Genomic DNA, 17,278 nt, shown 5'->3' on the forward strand with positions numbered 1-17,278 from the left:
ACTTCCAGAGGTCCCTTCCAATCTCAACCCTTCTTTGATCCACAGATTTAGTGGTAGAGAGTATTTTATTACCTGAAGTGAAGGTGTCTGTTTTAAAGTGATTCCTTCACCCCTAAAAGTTTTCACTAAGTTCTGTTCTCACATTGTTTGTATTGATCTTCTGTGGCTTTGTAGAGAAGGAAGGATGCTGCAGATTCCCTGCATCGGGTTATAGACGTTGCTGAAACCATATGTTCTTTGTGATACTTTTAGAGGAGTTACTGACTACTACAATTACTTTACTTCCTTTGGTATCACAAGCTACATGTGTCTAGCAAACCAGTAAGTTTGTCTGAGAAGTTGCCTAAGTAGCCTGGTAGACAAAAGAGGGGGAGGGAGAAAGGGAGTGAAATGAGTGCTTTGGGTAATAGATTGGAGAGGCAGTGTTTCTAGAATTGACTAGAAATCTCTGTTAAGTTTAACATGCTGCATCTGTGGTAAAAAGTTTAATATTGAGCTCAACTAGTAGGATTCTAACCTTCAAGCATCAAATGTTGTGAGGTCCTCCTACCTAGTAACAGAGCAATGATTGTCAAAGATGGGATAGGTCATGAAGTTAATTTAAACTCTTCCTCAGGCACAGCACATCACACTACAGATATTAGATATATTTCTTAGAGACTAGACAATTGGATTTTAATTGGATTATAATTGGGGGCAAGGGAGAAATTAAAAAATAAAATAAAATAAAATAAAAATATATATATATATATATAATCATAACACCTGGGAACCTTCATATAAATGCAAGATGGTGAGGGCAAGACAGCTGAAGCCTGTGTGGATGAAGGACAGCAGTAAAGTGGTGAAAATGTGATACAGGTGCTATCATGGCTTGGCAGTGAGTTGCAGGATGAGGATGAGGTTTCATCCTGCTGGTGGCCATGTTACGTGGCTGCTGTACATTATCCACCCTGTTGTTTGTCACAGGGTCCTGAAAATCACAATTTGATGTTTCTGTAGTAAAGATGTGAAACAAGTATCAAAAAGGTGGAGGAACTGAAGATGTATTAATTTTTGCTGATGGTCAGGTATGTGGTTGATTTTCTTTGGGGTGCTAGTTTTGTTTTCTTATAAGTTTTCATGCTGTTTGGGTTTGTCACCTCTCTCCTTCCCTGTTACCTTTTTGGGGATGGACTCTGGTTGCAGGCAGATGTTACTTGCTCCTTGTTCAGGCTTCTGAACTGGGAAGAAAGATGTATGAGGTTCAAGGCAGCGTCATTTAAAAGTTGCAGTTCTTAACAAGAAGAGAAAAATCACGTTGTTACTTTTCTGTGCTTTCATCCTTCTGTTCATAATACTCCTGTATAGATAGCCCATGATGAGTATGAAATACATTCTTACTATAGTTCTTTCTATATATCTTTGTATTCTTTTGGAGAAAGATAATAAGAACAAATAAAGTAGAAGAAATAATTTAGGTAAATGAATATTTCGAAGACTATTTTGTGGTTATTGGGAGTTCTGCAATGTTCTTTCCTATCCCTTACTTCTATGACTGTTGTTTTCTTTTGTTTGTTTACTTCATTCCATGAAATCATTTTAAGCTATCATTCCAGTTATTTTAAATTAATTATTGGAATGTACCTGGAATAGAGAATACAGTTGTTGAAAAATAATCATCCTGAAATGCCATGAATTACTGCATGCTACCATAGCTGGTAAAATAAATAGAATCAGTACATCAGGATGAGAGAAAATGTTTTAGAAAGGTGCTTCTTCTAGGATTAATGACTTGGCTACAATATCAAAGATAATGAAAAACAAACCTGTGGTTGTGTCAGGAATGTGCTGTAAACAAAAGATTTGGTATTTAGCTGCTTATTTGATTCTCTGTCTTTACACTCTCCACTTCCTGTTTGTATTTTAAGTGCTGAAAACTATATCACCTCAGAGCAGTGTTGGGTAAGGTGGTTTGACCAAGTGAATTGTTACTTCTATTTAATTAATAGTTACTGACCAGAATGATAACTATAGGACTGGGATAAAAATGGCTTGCATGCTCTTGTGTCTGTGAGGTTAGTAATTTGTGTCTCTTGTAATCATGTCTTCACATTGTGTTTTACTGGAAAACACAAAGTCCGTTTTAATTCTTCTTGTACTGTACACTGAATAAGGTCTTTTTTCCTATATTTTCCCTTCTACTTTTAACCTGATTTTGACTTCTGAACATTTTTCTGTATTTATTCATTTCCTTTTAAATAGATTAGGAGGGGGACAGGGATATGGTAGAGAAGCGAGGGGATTTATTAACATATATCATATAACTGTATTCTCTCATTAATGGCTACCTAAAGAAGCTGTGCCATACCTGAAGGTTAATTAATTGTCAGTGGACAAGTCCTCAGTATTGTGGAATATGTCAAAAGCATGATATGAAGAACTGAGTTGCTTTGTTTATGCAGTAAATATTTCCGTGAATGTACTTTAATTGCAAGTTGCATAAGGAAAGAAAAATAATCACTTTCTGTGAAATTCTGTATTTCTTTTGAAGATATTCATGCTGATTCATCTTGTGGGCAAGCTGTGAGTTGATTTGTTCACCCATCTCATGTGTGTTTGAGAATGCACTGTATTTGTGTACTTGATCTGAAACATTCCAACATGTGTGGCTTTCCTTCTGAAAGAAACAAGGATAACTCCTACAGAAGGATGAAATCTTACAGTAAAGGAACAATAATAAATAGAAATTTGTGTAATTTATTCAGAAAGCATTCATTTTATAAACTTATTCTAAATTGTTCTCTCATGTCACTCAAGAAACAACACGTTTTCTGAGGATAGCAATAATTCCCCACACACACATGCACACCTTGTGAATGAGTGTATCTCTTGGCTACTGCAAACTTATTTTGGCTGCTAGTAAACCCTCAATTCAATCCTGAGAAGCAAAAGGCCTTTAGTTTATCAACTAGACCATGCCTAAATCAAAAGTATTAAAAAAAAAAAAATGTGTAAATGAATAAACCAGAAAGAACTTTTTTTTTTCCCTTTTCTGTCTGCAAGGTCAACTGCTTAATCATCTTCCAGAGATTATGAGTTCATTACTGCCCAGTGGGCCTGCCTCTCATTGCCCTCAACCTTATGTAGTCACTTAGCTGTACAAAATAAGTAAAAAAAAAAAAAAAAAAAAAAAAAAATGTTCTTATTTCACACCAATTCTATAACAACATAAATGAGTACTTAAATTACAGGTGAAAGTGAGATTATTTTTTTTTTCCATCATGACAAGCTAGTACAGCCTCAGTATAAATTCAGCAGCCCTTCCCCTTTCCTTCTTGTTTTTATTTCTTTGTGTAGGACTGTTTTATGGAAGAAACACTAACGTGAAGTGTTAAATTCTGCACAGGTAAAGTTGAGTCATGCTGACAGGTAAGAGTATACAAGTGTAAAAATGGAAGGTGTTTCTCTTCATGCAGAAGAGGGAGTTGCTAGTAGAGTACAGCAAAAAAAAAAAAAAGTGCTTTTTTTAAATCTCATTTTGGGCCAGACTAGCTGATGTCTTCAGTGTAGTCGTTGTTAAGCTTTTTTGTAATGTAAGCAAGGCCTTTTCACAGGGAATTTACTACCTGACTGAACTCTACAAACCACTCTTCTGATGAATTAACTTCTCAAAGCCAAATTCTTTTAATATGCAGTTCCTTATCATTTTGTCATTGCAACCTACAGAGAAGGTATTCTAAATACTTTTAGTAACTTAATTCCATCGATATTTTCCATAAAACTAGCTACTTCTCATACAAGTTAATCAGTTCTGATCTTGTTTTCTCTTAACTGTCCTAGGGCAATGAACACGTTTCTCTGTGGCTAGAAGGAACTGAGAGGAAAGTGTTAAATCTGCTCATCTTTCACCAATTTTTTATACTCCATCCTTTTTTATTTTTTCTTTTTAGTATCCAAATCATAAATCTGTTCTGCTCATTCTCTAATGTAACTTGTAAGCTTGATATGTAGGTGAGGTGAAAAGCACATTGCAAATCAGTTGTCAGCTGAAGTGAAGTGGGAAGGCAGATCCCAAAATGCACTCAGGTCTTTGACCTGCTTTGATTGACACAGATACGCATGACTGATGCTGTGGCAGGCTCAGCAAGCCATGAAGTAGTTTTATTTTAACTAGGGAATTGTCTGTGTCTCAGCGTTACTTACATGCTGTGTGTCTATGAATAAATATTTTTGAGATTCTACGTAAATGGTTCAGCCTTTACAGCTGAACTGAGACTTTTGCTAATGTTATAACTGAAGTCTCAACTCAGTCTGAATTTAGTAATATCTATAAAAGAATATTTATAAAAGGTGTAAAAGGCAACTATAAGAGGCAAGTAAACAGCGCTGGGTGTGCAGGTAGTCTACGCTCCACCAACACACACACACAAACATCAAACATTCTAAATATACAGAACATTGCTTTTACATACTAAACCCGAGTACGCCTATACAGTCAGAAAAGGTAACAAACAATCCTTTGAGTCTATTACTATCAATGTCCATGACTGGGGGAGCATAGTTGGTCTGGTTAGAGTGCTCCCGTATCTTCCATGACTTGTACCAGTCTCCATTTTCCATTCTTTTTCTTTATTACAAACACCGGAGAATTCCAGGGCTAGTCGTGGTAACAATATGTCTTGCTTTAAGTTGTCAAGCAACTCGGTCTTCGGGTCTCGTGCATCCCACTCTTCCCGTATCGAAGCGAAACATCCCTCTCCTTTTCAAGGCCAATAGGGCCTGGATCAAAAGGCACGTCCAGCTCAGCAGGGGGCGCAACAGCAAAAGCCTTCGATGGCTGTAGCAGCAGAGGGGCCCATGGCGTAGCAGAAGGATCAGCAAAGGAGCCCGCAGCTCCCTCACTATCTGGCAAACCACACGTTTCTGACTGTGGGCCCACAGGGCTTTTTAAGGCCTCAGAGGTTGCTCGCCAGGTGCTGAGCAATCCCGCCGCTACCTTGTCGTTTTTGGTAGCAGTCCCACACCTTGCCCTCAATTTGGTCACATATTTCAGGATCATAAACTAACTGATTGTTAATATGGAGAATAAACTGTAAGGTTACCAGGACAGTCTTTGTTTCTAGAGCCCTATGATTCCCCATAACGTGCAACTGCTTACCAGCGAGGGGCAGTTGTGTGCGTGGGTCCGCTTCTCTCAGCTTGAGCTTTTTTCCAGTGACTTTCTGTACGAGCTTCTGTGAGCGGTTTGCTGAGTTTGGCCGAACCTGTCTTGATGAGGCGATCAGTGTGCCTGTTCCCGTCCTGGTCTCCATTCTGCTAGCCTGTTTCTTTTCATTCCTTTCTACTTCGTTATCGATGACATAACTTCATCGTGTTGTCTTTTTTTTTTTTTTTCTTTATCTTTGGGGCAGGCTCCCCTCTTATACCCTTCATCCCCACAGCAGTTCTTTTCAAAACAACCTTTCATTGGTCAAGCAACTTTGAATATAACAACAACGGCACACACACAGAAACTTCCATGCCTTGACGGCTGGAGCACAAGCAACCTGAGACTGCATGGAGTCTCCTGAATCACCCTTCTTTGTTTCCTCTAAACTCTTTTACATTCCTGATGGCCTCATCGTTAAGCGTCTAATCTTATCATCAACCACGGGACTTTCTGACCCCCATGGCCACACTCCCAAATCTCCCACTTCTTTATTAATATCGACCACTTTCTCGACACGAATTACCACTCCATATATAACACTAAGATTGCAGATCTGTGCATGTTGAACACTGAAATATTAAATGTGGGGATATCCTAAATGTGTGAAGACGTGGTAGCAATTCACTTCTTTAACACTTAAACGGACTAAACTCAGTGCTCATAAAAACAAAAACTCTACTGTTTTTGTTTGACTGTAGACAATTACTGAAGTACTGACTGGACACAGTTTGAGCAGCTCTTGTCTGTGTTAGGAAACAGTGGATTTCTCCCAGCAGTGTATCCTGTAGCATTAGCCTGCTAATCCCAAAAAATCCCTTTCCTCTTGTACACACCACATGATGGTATTTCGGGCTTATCCTGTACCATTAAGGTGATTAGGATACCTGCTATTGAAAACTGTTGTTCAGAGTTTGCAATAACCCTAGAGGGAAGTGGCAGGAATATAGCAGTGAAATAGAGGGAAGAAAACCAAGCCATTTGTTAATACAGCATTTCAAATATAGCAGATGAGTTCTTGAAACGTTTAAGCATTTTTAGACAGCTGCAACACCTCAGCTATTAAATACTGCTCCCTTACTGAAACATGCTATGTGAGTGAGAACTATTAACACAGGACTTACAAGCTTTTTAAAAGGATATTTTACTTTTTATAGAATGTCAAAACAGGTCACGTTTACTTATTAGCTTTTGTGTTAGGGTAAGTTTTCTACTTTTTTGTTTGTTTGTTTGTTTGTTTTAAAGCTATCCCTTAGCTACATTGTACATTAAAGTGCTGTTTTATTTGAACAAATACTTTCTCAGCTTAATCCTTTCTCTACTCGTGTGTACGTATGTATGCAAAATACTTAAGCAGTTAATAGTTCACTGTCTATTATATTTTAATCGTTTTCAAGCATGACCATTTGAAATTCCTTCAAACTCTATATGAGGTAAAGAATCTATGATATTTGGGGGAAAAAATGTAGGTATGGATAAACTTTTGACAAAGCTGTCATTCCATATCTTTCCTAATGTTCACCAGAATCTTGATAAATCTATTTCTCCAGTCATCAGATAAATCAAAGATTTATGAATGATGGCTGTAAGTAGTGCCCTAATAGTAGGTATTTCCTGTAATTGTAGCTCCAAATTCTGTACTCCCACCAACATCTGTGCTGGGTGGGTGTGTTGCTGGGATACCTTTATCTGCTTCACTACTTGCTTGTGTCTCCTTTTGTACCTCTTCTCAGACTTTTTTTTTTCCTTACATTGTCTCTAATCTCTCTGCCTTTTGCACCTTGTCCAATTCAGTTACCTTTTCTGAACATCTTGTGCTGTCTCCAAAGCTTGCTTGGATTTTTCTTGAACTTCTTACCCTGCTTCTGCCTTGCAGACCTGCCTGTGCTCTGCTCACATATCACTTTATTATCTCAGTATTGAACATCTTTTGAAAGGTGCAATGCTGTCTAAAGATAGTCTTCACCAGCCAATCTATCAGGTTGAGCAGTAAAGATGGCTTAGTAAAAGCTATGAACTTGATAATGATAAATGTGTTGTCCTATTCATCACAATAAAAATAAAGCATTGCCCTGGCTTGCTGATAGGGCAGTGTATGTACTGTGAAGAGCAATATTGTTCTATGTATGTCATTTCAATGTATTCAGGGCTTTTATTTAATAACTAACTGAAAATAAACACAAGCATGGAGGCTGAATACAACAGATTCATGCAGTTTCAAAGATATAATTAGAACACCATAGACAGGAAATTTATTATTATTAAAATCAGTTTAGAAACTGCTTTTCTGTACTAAAGTGCTAATTTGTATTTTTATGGCTTGATTATGGCTACTGTGAAGAAATCCTAAAGCTGAAAAGCATTAATTGTCACAAAACTAAGACTAAAGCTTAATATTTTAATTTTAATGTGTTCAGGGCAGTTTAGTGCTGTTGAGTTCTCCATATTTCTGTATATTTTAAGCAGCTGAAGGATTCTTTGAAATTAGGAAAGGCTAATTGGTTTAAATTTAAACAAGTCTAATGAGTAGGGTGTGGACTGGGGTTTAGAATATCAGACATCAATTTCTGCCACCTTTTTACTGTCCTCTAAGTTGTTCTATGTGAATTTCTAACCTTTGTTTTCCTTGACTTTTCTACAGTTTGAGTGGGCTCTGTAGTTGATGTACTTTCCAATGTGTTTGCAGGACTCCACACTGCTGCGATAATCTTAGCATCTTTTAGAAATATGGAGAAAATAATGTACAAATGGAAACATGTTCACATGATAGTGGTGTTAGTTCCCTATGTACTTGTAATTTCTCTCTCTTCCTTCACCCCCAAGCTATTTTTCCTTAAAGACTGTACTAGACAGTTTCAATGTCATGCAACCATCATGATCTTTAAAGAAAGAGGGAAATATTATAAATAAACTTTATTTTTGATAGTGAAATTCAAAACTTCCTCAAAGGTTTGTTTAAAAAAAAAAAAAAAGAAAAATCAAAAAACAAACAAAAAAACTAAAAACACAAAATTGAACGTCTACCACAACATGTTCCTGTTTGTGACTACAGCTGACCATTTCATGCAACTGAAAATCTAACTTTCCAGCACAACTTCATATCTTCAAAGAAACAGAGAAATCGAATTTGGAGCCTGCATTTGTATATGATGTGCACACTTCCTTCTGTGATTAAAAAAAAAAAAAAAAAGACAGAGGTGTTTCATAGTACATAGACAATGTATGCGGTGATTCTTTCATAATTCTTTTATGGCCTGATACCTTATTGGCTTTACAGTAGAGGTAAAAGATCATGATGTTGTGATTTTCAAAACCAGGATCATAAGGAAAAAATATTTCTAGTACATTTTAGAAGCTTGTTGTTTTTTTTTTTTGCATACACAATATGCAAAGTTATCAGCTTCCACAAGGTCCTCTTTGACCTCCTTCACCTTTGCTCATTTTCAAGTCAAAAAACCTTGTCTAGTAAAATCTGATATTTCATAACAGTAAATGCTATTTTCTCTCAGTTCATAGGTTTTATCTTCCTCCCCAAACAATGATATTTACAGAAATAAAAAATGGCAAGCTAGAACTTTTTAATTTGTTTTTCCTTTTAATAGTATTAATATTTGCATAAACAATTGCATTGTTCTTGAGTGGTGAAATATTATGGCTATGGGTTAATTGTGGGGGTGTGTCTTAGGTTTTTGGAGGGAGGAGAGTCTGTCATTTTTATTTTTTACCAAAGGAAAAACATTTTAAACAGGTTACTGTTTTGAGAAGTCTTTATTTGAGTTTAAATTTCTCAACAAGAGCCTCTAGAAACACCAATTTGTCTTTTCCTTTTAATAAATCAGACTTTGCAGGCTGGGTTTACTGCTAAAAGTGTGGAAATATTTAATGTTCGTTTAAAATTTGCTTCAGGCAGCTTCTGTGAGGTTTATCTGCTTGTGTAAAGAACAGCAGAGCATTTGGAATAAGCAGTGTTACTGTAGTGTGTGTGATACAGAAAGATTTCAGCTATATATATCTTCATTTTCCCCTGGAGCTTCTATCAGATAAGTAATGTTTGGGATAAAGCTAGGTGGAAGAATAATAATAAACTGAAAAGTTATTGTTTACCTCTTTGATCAAAACCAATTATATTTTGTTCCTTAAAGGTTTAATTAGCTCTGATTTTCTTTGAAATTAAAAACAAATTGTTCTGTGGTAATAACCTCCAGACAGTGAGTGACTTGATGGAATGTGTTAACTCTGTTCTTATAGATATTAAGGGATATTTTACAACTGAATTATACTAAAGCATTTCCCCTCTCTAATATCTTGAAATTTTACCAGAAAAAGTGTAGTCAGGTTAATGACAAATATTTCAATTGCATACCAGTCTCTCCTTAGTGCAGATGGGTTCCAAATTATAAAAATAGCTCACTAAGAGGGTTTATCTGGAGATATTATTACTTTGATGAGGGCTGAGCAGAACAGAGCTGCAGGCATAAACACTCAATTACCTGAGCAGCCTTTGTCCACCATTATTTTCAGTTTGAGCCAGAAACCTTGTCTTTGATAACTCATAACCCATCATCCAGTCTCTTTAGTTGTATGAACCTAAGGGGAGAAATCAAACCTCATCTGAAAAGTTAAATAAAATTATATATACATTCATTATTTCTGACTCATATGTAATCCAGGCAAACTTTCTCACTCTGCTAGAATTTCTTTGCTGTGAAACTTTTGACCAAATTTTTCAGTCTGTTGGAAATTTGGTAAAGGTTTAACGTGTCATTAAAATCTGTATCCATTGAAATTAAGACTACTTTTTTTTTGCACAGAAAGTGAATGCAAAGTTGGTAATAAAAGTACCTTCTATTAAAGAAGATTGCTTATGTCAAAAATGGATGCTTTAATCTGACTGCCTTTGAGCTCATTAGGGTTCATCAAATTTCAATATATTGGAAGCTAAGGGGAAAAATCATCTTAAATAATGTCTAACACTGTAAAAAAGTTAGCAAAGATTAGTCTATATGAAAGTTGCATATTCTGGAAATGAACAAAAAAAATGGTTTGAGGTTAGAAAATAATTTGAAGGGAAAGATTAACTGTTAAGGCTTTTTGAGATTAAAATTAATTTATCTAATTTCACTTGATTAAAACCTACTACCTATATCATGCTTCATCACAGGTGTAATGCTAGAGCTAGACAGAAGAGGAAAGATCTCTAATTATTCCTTATTTCTTCATGTTGTATTTCACTACTTGTTTTGACTCATACCATGTACTCGATATTAATATTTACAAAATGTAATGATATATTAGTGTAGATTCCAGGATATCCATTACCAATAAATAAAAATATATCAATATGTATGAGGTTTGTCATGGTTTACTCTAAATTGTCAATAAACAACTGCCTGTTAGGTATATTTCAGACTAACCAATATTAATATCCAGGCTGTAGAAAGGACCATGTGGCTGCAGACTGCTGGAGGTGATGGTGATGGGTGCATGCTGATAAGACTGGTTAAGAACTGGAGGGTACTATCATAACTTAAACAGCTGGGTTTTGGTTAGCAAGATCTAATACCATGTAGAACGTTTCTTGATTGAATGTGGTTACAACTGTCGCGTTAAGGGATGTAGCTGATTAACCATTATGGGCCCGGTCGGATTCAGGGTACTGAACTATCACAATCATAGACTTCACCAATAACGCATTAACCGTTAGGGGTCCAGTCGGGTATTCACCAATAACGCGTTAACTGTTAGGGGTCCAGTCGGGTATTCACCAATAACGTGTTAACCGTTCATTAGGGGTCTGGTTGGATTCAGAACACTGAACTATCACGGTCACAGATTCACCAATAACATATAACCACCCTTACCCTAGTCGCGCTTAATGAGAGCTGTAACAATACAATCAAGTGTGATTTATTACAGCAACAGGTACACAGGTTCTTTAGATTGCCAGTGATAGTGACTATCTGCAAAAGCAAGCTAGCATGCATGAAATACACAGGCGTCACAGGTACACAGCCTAGAAATTAATGCGTTAAAAGGATCAGAGACTCTAGAAAGATTTATAACCAAGTGTTCAAATCTCACCCAAAGGTGTCCCAATGTGAGGGGAAGAGAGTCTCAGCCCGTTGACTGATCCCAGGAGTAAGGACGTCCTAAGGATGTTGTATTCCCTCGGGGTGGTATCTTCCCTCACATCCCCTCTCTCTTAGGCCAGTTTATATTTTCTATCTTCAGGTGGAGCTTGAGTGACTCTTGTCAAGCATATCTTAGTTATGATTGGTGAAAAGTTCTCCTGTCTCCATTTAAAATAATAGGCTCTGAGAAATTCAGAGTGCATGCTCAGTGAGGGGTGGTCACATCTTGGAGGCGGGTAGCTTTTGGGATGGAGGTGTGTTTTGCTCTAGTGGAGCAAAAGTACACTAGCATACAGCATTTGTCAAAACATGATAGGTCCTTGGCTCAGGGTAGCAAAAAGTGCAGCTTATCGGTCTCGGTGTGCACAAGAACAATAGAGTCCTCACCTGGTCACAGAGCTTAGCCGTGGTGTCTCCACTCCACTCTACGCTCCGTACTGTTCCTTAGAGCTAGCACACCAGGTTTCCCCAGCGGGATAGCATCTAAGGTTGGAAGCCTAGGGAACGCTCAGGTAATGCAGCTATGCCCTACCCTGAAAGCCTCTTCAATGCTGTACATTTTCTTTAAAATGTGAATGTTAGTTTTATTTTCCTAGTTACTTCAGGCAATTGCACCACATACAACACACAAATATTTCCCCACCCAAGTTCCCACTTTATCTATTGGGGCAACACATTTCTCAAGTATGTTGGATTTTACTGGTGATTAGGGAAAATACTGCAATGAATTTAATAAATTAATCGTTCATACTCCCCACCCCACCCCTTTTATTCCTTATTTTCACTTAATCACTCTATGCTCTGCTTCTTGCTCAAACTGAAATACCAGTACTGGAAGGAATTACCTTCTACATCTTCCAAGTGAAAGCGCTTGGACTAGCTGGTGTTTTGCATACTGCTAATGTAGAAACAGAAAATACCTTCTCTGCACAAATGATTTAAGGATGTCATTCTCCTATTGCAAGTTCAGAAATGTTAACAATTGATAGCAATGTTAACATTCTTCTTTTAAGAAAGAATTAAATTATTAAATAATTATTAATAATAGTTTAATAAATTATTAAAGAATTTTAAAAATGTTAATTGAAATCTAATTGAAAAATTAGATTGTTGTTTGTTGTTTCTAAGAGGAAAAGTTTGCTGGGGCTTGGCATATGTTTCATCTCACAAATGTTTAGGGTAGGTGAAAATAGGAAAAAATAAAAATGCATCTCTTGTGTTACTCATGCTGATAACTTAGGTCTGGAGACCTTGATGAGGTGTTTATGCTGTTAATGTCTATGCTTAAAATGCATCCTGTTTCTGAGATCTCAGAGTAAGAAAAAGGGACATAATTGGGATTGTCCTTGCTGCTGTAACTTTTTTTGATGGACCACAAACAAAAACACAAGGCCTCGTTGCGCTGTACATCTTCTGTATTATAGAAGGTAAAAATAAAATAATCCAGAGTATGTTGAATTTAGTATTCTGTTGGATGCAACTGCCCTTAAAAATTGTTTTTCACTCTAGGTTTGTGCCCATGTTGTGAGGAACTCAGTCTTTGTCCAAGATGGCTTAAGAATGTTCCCTTAAAAGAGCAATTAGATCAAAGTATTTGAAGGGATTCTGTGAAGTAAATTTTTTATTTTATTTTTTTTTTAAACCTAAGTCTGCATTACAAGGTGTGTCAAGTTCCAAAAGGTTGTTGTTTATTCACAGTGGAATAGATATCAATCATAATTCACCTGTGGGAGCTGAGCTGTAGCTGTGACATGGTATGGAAAGTGACTGTGGAGTGGGAAGGAGGAAGTCTGAGGTAGAGGCCATGCAAGTGACTTCTTTGACATACACAGGTGTGTGACAAATGTGATGACAAAGCATACAGTTCACATTCCAAAAAGGCTTGGAAATAATCTGTAATACGCTTCATGTTTTCTCTGGGAAGCTACTTCATACTGTGTTTTGTTTATTTATTATGATGATTGTTAATGTTTATACATATCATGGGTAAAGCAGAGATTGTTTTTTGAATACTCAGTAATAAAGTTGATTTTTCCCCTAAAACAGAATCAATCCAATATATAGAAGATCTTTTATTTCTGGCATGGCTGCTATCTTCAAATGCCATATACACGTATGACCTGGATAAAAATAGTAAGTGTATATATAGTTTTTATCATATAAGTCCTTTCAGCGTCTTCCAGAGATAAGAAACATTTGTCACATTTTGAAGAGGTTTTCATTGACAAAGGCTTCAATCATGCAGAAAGCTGTTTTCAGATTTCCATAAAACAAAGCAGACACCATTTACATGATAAATTGCTCCCAGACAAGAATCTTAGCTGACTACCCAAGTGCTTGATTCTGTTATCACTGATTTGTCCTTCAGTTTTCAGCAGAATGAAAATGAAGGACTTGCAACTAATTGTGCCAGGAAAACAGAGCTAATTTGCTCATACTGCCAAAAAAATAAATGGGTTGTAAGTCATTAGAGTTGAGCGTAAATCATATCCTATACAACAACAAAGAATTATTAATGGCTATACTGTCCTACAAAGAGCCTGAGGGTGATACTTTTGTAGTAAAATTACATCTTGAAAGGTCGAAGACTTTTTTTGTTACAGCATGAGGGCATGTGCTTCTACAGGTATCTGAAAACTATGTCTTCCAACAAAAGCTATGAATATATACTATTTTTAATCAGTAACAATCAAAAGGAGGAAATAAAGTCTAGTTATATAAATGTTTTGGAGGTCCTGTTTTTATGAAACTTTATGACGATGATATCAGGAACTAGATAATTTTAAAAACTTTAACCCATTAAAAGGCCAAGTATGAAACTAATTGATACTTTAACTAGTATAATGGTGAAATACTAATCTATTTTATGTACATTTTTATCTATTCCCAGCCAGACTGACAATTCAGAATATAACAGTTGTTGAGTAAGCAGGAAAAAATCTGACCTTCACTGAGAGCTCAATCATACGCTTCTTAGAGACACTCTTTTTTCTTCAAAACTGTTTTGGAATAAAATTAAAAGGATTGTGACAGTGACATAGACATTTCAAGCTATTTTGGTGCATTTAAATATTTTTCTCTGTAAGCAAGTATTATGCATAATGTTAGCTGTGCCTTGTTTTATGATTGTCTGCTCTTGTGTTTTACTCTCTCACCTTTTTATTGTTTCAAGAGTTTTAAAAATGTTTAGAATAACTCTGCCACTTCCTATATTCTTCATTATTATTTCTGCTTTTTTTCTCAATTTCTGTTGTTATAAGTGTGATTTTTTTTTTAAGAAAGAACATTAAGACTATAGATGGAGCAATACTATTAACTTGCATGTGATCAGTGTAACTTTTGTCTGTATAGTTTTGTATACGTAGACTTGTATTCTATTGCTAACCAGAAGACCCTGGAAGATGGTTATGTTATGTTCTCATTTTAAAAATAATAATTAAAAAAATAAAGGTAAAAGATGAATAATATAGAACAAGGAAGGAGAACTAGAATAAAAATGAAAAGATGTAATTTCATTAGGTTCATAAGCAAAACCACTCAGTGGTTCCACATCATTTATTACTGTTCCAGTCTTTATTAATGTGCAGCCTAAATAGTTGATTTTGACTGTTTTTTATTATTACTTTTTTATTTTTCCTTCCTGATTTTCTTATAACTTAAGGATCTCTGATTTCATTGTATAAACACTGATGGGCTGCATATGCAACTTAATGTGAAGTTATCAAGCTTTGGGGCTAGTATGCTAGCTTCAAGGCCAAATTCGAGTCCTTGCTCAGTCTTACTGAGTAACAGGTGAAAGGAAGGATAGCAAGTATAGTTGTTGGTAATAAAAATTGATATTCAAACCAAAGGGATTTCTGCTTTAAATTCAATCAATGTGGGATTAGAAGGAAAAATCTGTGTTAGAGAAAATGTACCTAACTTCCTGCTAGTGTTCTACCTTCTACATCATCTCACAGCCCATAAACAATGATATGGGAACTAGAGCTTGTACTGCACATACATTTTTAATTAATTTTGTGAGTAGTATTGCCTGAAATTGTTGTATTCAGTATGTTAATTAGTTAGAATGCTGATAATCAAATTTGATCGTAAATTTCACCACAAATGATACCTAAACTACTTCAGATTAAGTATATTCATTATCTTTTTTATTGTATTGTTATACCTATTGCTCCTTATCTTAGCCAACCCTTCCCCAATACTTTCTGAAGCTATGTATTAAATTCTATTTCTTATGTGAAAAGATCAGCTTCTTTCAAAGAACTTTAAGATGGTTTAGAGCCCAAGAAAAATATTCATTAGGACAAGAATTGTCAGGTGGATTTTCTATGTTATAATGACTTCAAAACATATTTCAGTTAGTTATAAATGTGGATAATGTTTTTGTAACAGTCTGGTATCTACTGTGAAGTCCTTCAATGAATCTTCAGGACAAACTCTTAAAAATAAGCAGAGCTTTGTCTAACTAGGGAAATTGACTACAAAAGGGGATGAACAAGTTCATGTATTGCAAAGTCAGGTTTGTTTGTTTTTTCAGCAGTCACATGTCCACATACAGTTGATAAGATCATAAATTAATGTGTGAGGAAGGTTTATAGATGCCTGTTGAAAAATTGCACAGAGTATCAGGAAGATTTATAGTATAGTATTATAGTATTGATTCTCTTTCTAGATCTGGATAATATAGGATATATGATTTCACCTAACCTTTGTTATAATATAGATAGTAATAGCATGCTACATGTAGATAATGTATAGGCATAGGTGTGGTTGTGAAATTTGAAGTAAGACTCTTTTCTTCCATTCAGAATTAGGATTTATTCAGAAGCTGTAATTTAACGTAACATCAGGTCTCAAAATTCCCAGAATGCCCTTAAAAGTAATAGTAAATTACGGTTTATTTTACTTTCATAAAGATAATTCTGGAAAAACAAAATCCATAAAATAAGAGTTCTTCCTTCTGGAAGCACCAGAAATAGACTGCTAAACTTAAGTGTTTTGCAGGGTCAGAGTACAGCAGACAACTTACTTTTGCTCAGAAAGCAAGTTGTGGGGGAAAGCATGGTGGGAGAAAGAAATAAAAACAGGAGGAAGAATCTGGGCAGTGGAATGAACACTTGATTAGACTTCTTCCACCAAACTCTGGGACAGGAATTTTTGAGCAGTGACACTACACAGCTGTAGAGGGAAACGTGAGTTGCTAAAGGAGATAGTTTAGAAGGAGCAAGTCCTACTTGCCTCAGCCTGAACCTATAGTGAATATGAAATCAGAATGGTGAGATGAAAGAAAGAGGGAGGAGAGTATTCTGTAATGTTTAATAGATGCTCTAGATACACTGAATATCACAGCATCACTTTATTCATGGTAGCCCAGTTTAGTTCACTGGTGCTTTGCATAAGAAACTGTTTACCTCATAACAGTGCTGTCTAAACAGGTAATAAAAAAAATGTTTGTGTAGCATGTTTTAACGCTGCACAGAGAAGCAATAGATTGTTGTAGCATATGACTAGATGTATACACTTCTATATGTTGGTGTATTTCATATGTATGCAATAGTTTTACTGTGACAGATAAAAACAAAACCATAATGATGAGGACAAAATTGTATAAACAATTTTACACTTCCCATCTGAAAAAGTCTTTTCAAAAATAATCTAGAATTCCCTGTGTAAGTATACAGATAAGCTAGTTGTATCAGCTGCTTTTAGTCCATCTAGGTTGAGATGCAGTTATCAAACATCTTGATTTCCCATTTCTCCACTGAGCCTTCAGTTCGTGATTTTTCTCTGCCATCTGGCAGAGATAGACTTGAAAAAGAAGCTTAGATCAAAATTTCTCTGTATTTAAAAGAAGCAGTTAAAACCCCTATTTTCTGAATGATAGTTGGATTTTTTATTTTTTTTTTTAAAGCATAGAATTTGATTTATGTTGCTCTCTAGAGCTGGAATTACAGGA

General features: G+C 35.8%; 1 long non-coding RNA gene across 1 annotated transcript; it reads left to right on the forward strand.

Annotated features, from left to right (window-relative positions):
- Positions 1 to 888: 888 nt before the first annotated feature.
- LOC106016266 (uncharacterized) lies at positions 889 to 15,169 on the forward strand. The gene is made up of 4 exons (XR_005265150.2): positions 889 to 1,070; positions 3,340 to 3,411; positions 13,366 to 13,452; positions 14,210 to 15,169. It is a non-coding gene; the product is annotated as an uncharacterized lncRNA (long non-coding RNA).
- Positions 15,170 to 17,278: the final 2,109 nt, after the last annotated feature.

This window comes from Anas platyrhynchos, chromosome 4 (assembly GCF_047663525.1).
Source record: "Anas platyrhynchos isolate ZD024472 breed Pekin duck chromosome 4, IASCAAS_PekinDuck_T2T, whole genome shotgun sequence".
Lineage (NCBI taxonomy): Eukaryota > Metazoa > Chordata > Aves > Anseriformes > Anatidae > Anas > Anas platyrhynchos.